Raw genomic sequence first — 6,000 nt, forward strand, 5'->3', positions numbered from 1 at the left:
ATGATATGTACCATGCTATGTTGGACCTTTCACTATGGTGATATAAGCATGTGGACTGGATAGCTATGACCTCTCACTGCAACTATCAATAGAACCCCACGTGTCTAAACCTATTGAAGCACTATAGCTGGTATCACTATCAGTTTCCACTATGTATGATGTGCGGAGAGGATTAGAGGATAAGCTAGATGAACTTTCCTCAAAATGAACATCCTTCTCCATAAAGATCTTGTGAGTCTTTGGATCCATTAGTTTGTAAGCTTTAGCATTTTCTTCATACCTAATGAAGGTACAAGGCCTAGGTGTCGATGCCTTGTAATTTTGGGAAGATAGGTTAGCCTATACTGGACAATCGAAGACGTTAAGGTGACTCACAATCGGTTTTTTGTTACACCATGCCTCAAAAGGAGTCTTGTCATCTAAGCATGGATGAGGAAACCTGTTAAGTATGTGAGTAGCACTACTAATGGCTTCAACTTCAAGTGTAGGATCAAGGGACTTGGCCTTTATCATGCAACTTGCCATGGTCTTGAGAGTCCTAATCCTCATAGCTGCAACAACTATCTTGTGCAAACTAAATGCTGGTAAATTCTGAAGATCAATCCCCTCAATTCTGAAAAATTTCTTGAGTCTTCTATCTACATATTCGTTCTCATTGTCCACCCTTAGTACCTTGATGCATTTACGTGACTTGTGTTCAACATGAGTCTTGAAATCTTGAAGCTTATGAACCAATTCATTCTTATGATGAAGAAAGAAGACCCAAGTGAACCTTGAAAAGTCATCAACAAATGTGAGTATGTAGCGGCCATGGCTGACTAAAGTCACTGCAAAGGGTCCTGCTAATACCATGTGAACTAGCTAAAGAACAACTAGAGCTCAAGAAGACTTCCCTTTATCATAATTCTCCTTGAGATTCATATCCACTAAACAAGATGAACACTCTCCCTTAGAAAATTTGATATTAGGTAGACCTTTGACCATGTGTTTTCAGAAAAGTTGTTGAAGAGAATGGAAGTCAAGGTGACCAAACTGCTCATGCTATAAGTTGATGTTTGAAGTAGAGTGAGTGTAGTGGCTCTCCCATTTGACTTCTATGAGTCATCCTTATGGATGCAATCTTGTTGATCTTTTGTTGTGATGGGATCATGATTGTGACCCTGAGTGGTCTACACCGTCAAGGTGTTTGGGATTATGTTTTTGTATCAGTTGCTTTGATTATGCTTTGGCTAAGATTATGATGTGATTTTTTGTTCACTGAGGTTTGTACCAGTGGTTACCAAGATTGATGTGGTATCATGAGGTTGTTCCATGATTACCTTGAGATGTGTGCAAGGATTGCATTGTGTACTTTTTACCATGCTACACTGGACTAGGTTCCTATAGCAGTGATTAGTCATGTTTATAATTGTGTTTGCTTATGTGTTTTAAGTGCCTTTTTGTTGATTCTTTAATCAATCATTATTAAATGCTTAAGTAATTAGAAATGGATTGTTCATGTTGGATTACTTGGTTATGTGCTGTGGACAATTACCTTGTCATATTTTGATCTGAGAGATATTTTTTACTTATGTGATGTTTTACATTTGAGATGACTCAAGGGTCAGATATTATACCTTGATTTCAATATCATAGATTTTAGACTGTCATGTTGTTTAGTTGATAATTTTGCATGACGATGCCATTTTGAGATGACAATGTGTTTTATAATGATATCTGGTTATTTGGTATTTGGACATACCTCTGATTATGTTAGGTGATGGATTTAATGCTATCATTATTTACTTCATTCCTGTGTTGTTATGCTTTATGCGAACATGAGTGATGTAAATAGATTATTTTAATATAATTATATAAATGGTTAAATTAGGTGATTTAATGCATTTATTTCTTTGGCTATGTTATTATATGCAATTGCACTTGATCATGTTGTTTAGTGTGCAAGATTTGTATCCCTGGTAGTGGCACATGGAATTAGTGCTTCAACCTTTCATATTTTACCAATGTTGTCCTTATATGGTAGACGCATCCTTAATTAAATATTTAATCTAAACCTTTTGGTGATTATTAAATCTAAACTCATTTACATTATGTCATTTGACTGGTGAGCATGTCTGTGCATTTAGAGGTTCACATTGTCGCAAAACATATTAAGAAAATTTATGTGTTTTGGGTTTTCAAGCTTTTTAATTGATTTATTTTAATTTTTGGCATCTTTTCCATAGATGAATTTCTATTTATAGGAATAGCATGTTTTCATTCGGGTTGATTTAGGGTTTAACTAGGTTGGCTCGTTATTTTTCCTAATTGATTATTCACTCAAAAAGTGAATAAATATCTAGAAAGGAATTTAATTCCTCACTTCTCATTTTTGAATTTGAAAGTTGGAGAGTAAAACCCAAAATCGTCTACATGAAGATTTGTTGTTTTGTTCATTGTGGGAGCTATTGGTGTGGGATCATCGCGAGGTTAGGCTCATTGGATCCAGCTTAGGAAAACCTTGGATTGCAGTGATTTTTGGCAACTTCTACAAGCATTTTATTTTTTGGTTCAGATTTTCATTTTGCCCTTTTGGCTTTGAGGTAGGGCTTTACCGTTGTATTGTTTCGGCTTCATTTTTGCTTTTATTTTTGGTAGCCATTTGTTTGGAGTTTGAGAACTAGTGTTCCCCTTCATTTTTGTATCCTGGTTCTACCCGATTGGGCAGGTACGACCATTTTCCTATTTTTCAAGATGAGGGTTTGCAGTTTTGCACTATTATGCTGCCCGTTTTTGCATACAGTGTTCGATTCCATTTATTTTTGGATTTTTGAGGTTTTTGTGCCCAAAGGTCAAATGGGTTTTAATTTTAAAGTTTTTCTAAAATTTGGGGTTTTTACCTCATTTTGTGTGCCACCCAATTTTCTCGAGTTTTCTTGGCACAATGTGGGTTGTGGACCTTGATGATCCATTTGGATATCAGTCAGACCACTATTGCACTCTTATGATGGATTGGCATACATGTTGCATTCATACTCTCGACGTTGTGTTCAGTTGAGTGACTTTATACATGGTGTTATTAAATCTTTTAGACCTTTGCTTTTGTTTCATGAGTGCTAGGATTCATGCAAAAATTAATACTCTTAGATTGAGGCTAGTTGAGTGAGTTCATGATGTTTGGTCTTGATGCATCATTAGGATTTGTGTAGAATCCATACTCTCGAATTGAGGCTGGTTGAGTGATTTTATGATGTATGGTTTTATTGGCTTTGGGTTTCATGTAGAATCCATCCTTCCTATGTTGCTTTTAGTTGGGTGTTATCTTTTGCATTGTGTTCTTATCCTATCCTTGTGTTTTGATCTTCATTATGATGGTGCGACACACACGAGTATGTGTGCGTACATTTTTCAGGTGACTTGTGAGGCCTAATCTTTCGTGGTACTTTCAAAAGTTATGATCATTGGGATCAAAATGGGAGTATGCATGCCCATAGGCACTTATCATAGGATGAGCATGGGTAGGGTAGGGTAGCATATGGAAGGGGGCTTCTATCTCACAACTTGGTGACCTCAGTTGCATAGGGTTGGTGGAGGATAGGAAGTTTTAAATACGTGATAACTAAATAAAATGTGTGACTAGTAATAAAACTTAAGATAATAAAATGTGTGTGCGGGGCCCATTGTTGAGGAGTTGAAATGCACGATCTAAGCTTGGGCTTGTCAATTCCAAGAAAATCTCCATATTGTCAGCCCCTACTTAGTAGCCTATTGAATGTCTGAACAGGACCTGTGCTCCTTGCATTATCTTAGGTTCTTGGTTGTAGCCATCATACTATTTGGCATGAGTGTTAGCCTTGGATGTTGTGCTTTATGTGTGGTTGTGGTTGGATCATTATCTCCATTAGCCCAACAGGTGTGGACCTATGGGTTCCAAATGGTTGGGAGGCATAGCTACCTTCACCACTACTAGGGACCAGTGTACAGAGATGGTCTTTTGTCCTAGTGTGACCATTGCTGGATGTTTTCACTTGGTACTTTAGGTTCGAGAGTATGCTTTCTTGTGATTTATGCTTTCATTGGAATGCTTGGATATCATGTTTAGATGATGTTAGTTTACTTGAGGCATTCCCATATTATGATGTTTAACATATGATTAGATGATGTGAATTGTTGTAGTAGCATATCTATTGCTTATTGATGTTTAGCATGTGATAGGTGATGTTATCTACTATAGGATTATCTTATGCTTTTCTACTAGCATGTTAGATTCCTTATGCTTATATTGTTGCATGTTTTAGTAGTGACATCCCTATTATGATAGTATTGATGATTTGGTCAGTGGCTTGGAATGTTACGCATAGGGGATGCCTAGGATCCATGATGGTCTTATGATGCTATTGACAATTGAGAGGAACTGCATACTTAGTTTGGTTGTTTTTTTTCTGCGATATTTATTTCAGTACATTCTTTTCTATTGTAGTTTTAGATGGTAAATGTATCTCCTTCTTGATCTTGGCATCTTGTCAATTATGCACTCGAGTGTTTGCTCGTTGATCTATGTGGATTCAGTACTCCTCAGTGTGGAGGTTTTGAACTTAGTTTGTCTCTATGTTTCCCCTTTTGTGTTTTTCTTAAGTGTTTTTGTGTTTCTATGGGCAAAATTTTATCAGCACGGTGCAACATAAAAATATATCGCACATCCATAGAAAGTATGTCATATGATTCTGGAAAGTATCGCACGCCTCTTGGAGAAATGTCATGTGATACTGGAAAGTATCGAACCTCCTTTGGAAAAATTTCGTATGATGCCATAAAAGTATTGCATGCCCTTGAGAAAAGTATTGCTCAAACTCTAGAAGTTTTGCCCTCCTTTAGAAATGTCGTGCGATACTTTTTAGTGCTATAATAAAGTATCGCATGGGTTTTGTGAAAACTTGTGTGGGCCAGTAGCAGGCACTTTTCAATTTGATCTGAACTCTTTTAGAGTTTTTTTGGATACACTCTTTGGTGTTCTTTGACCATATGTTTTTTCTTTTTGGATTCAGGTTGTTTACTTTCATTCCTTTTTGCATTTTTCTATTGTAGTCCTTTGAGGTTTAAAATATATCATTTAATTAAATATGAAATATAAGTCAACTTAATATACGTCAACTTATACTTAAGATATATTTTAATATATGTGATGAATCTTTTGAGATAGGTTTCAGACCTATCGAAGATAAGATAAAGATTCTAGGAAATTTCAGGGTTTCAAAAATCTAGACTTAGCCAATTTTCAGAGCTTCAGGATTTTAGGCTTAGCCAAATTTTAGGTTTTTGCATTCTACTCCAACTTGGTGTTTTGTTGATGAGTGTTCATTTCTTGAGCCCTCATCATGTGCATGGTCATTTTTGACTTTGTTTGTGTGTGTCAATTTCGTAGTGGCTTTTGGAGATTCGTTGGTTGCCAGGATTGTGGTGAAGTCTTCCATTGCGATTGTTTTGATCCCTGTATGATATTTTCATTTGCATTCATACTTATTAAAAAAAATTCTTGGCTTTTATTTCATCCTTGTTTCCAAGGATCTCCGAGTAGGGCATTACATCTGGTATTACAACCCATGTTCAAACATTGGGATCTCTGTGTTTATGTTGCCCATTTGGTTGATGTTGTCGTGGTTGAGTATGAGTGTCTTCATGAGAACTCATGATCTTTGTTGCTTTAGTATCTACTTGGGATGGATTTTCTTATCTAGTAGATGTGACTAGATCTATGTGAGGAGAAGGAAGTGAGTCTTCCTAGTTTTGTTAGCCAAATCAATGTGCCTTGTTTGGTTGGTTGCTTGTGTGAACCTTTTTGGATGGAACCACTAATTGGTGTCCATGTGTTGGCCTTGTGTGCCTCTTCTTGTTTCTCCTCATGAAGAAAGGTGCATTGTTTCCCTATTTTCTCCTAATTGCAAGTAAATAGATGAATCTTATTGTGATTCTTTACTTTGTTGTTATAATAATGAAATGGTTCTTTTCATTGAAAATAAGTAT

Source organism: Cupressus sempervirens, chromosome 1 (assembly GCF_028749045.1).
Source record: "Cupressus sempervirens isolate cs-2001-9-10 chromosome 1, ASM2874904v1, whole genome shotgun sequence".
NCBI lineage: Eukaryota > Viridiplantae > Streptophyta > Pinopsida > Cupressales > Cupressaceae > Cupressus > Cupressus sempervirens.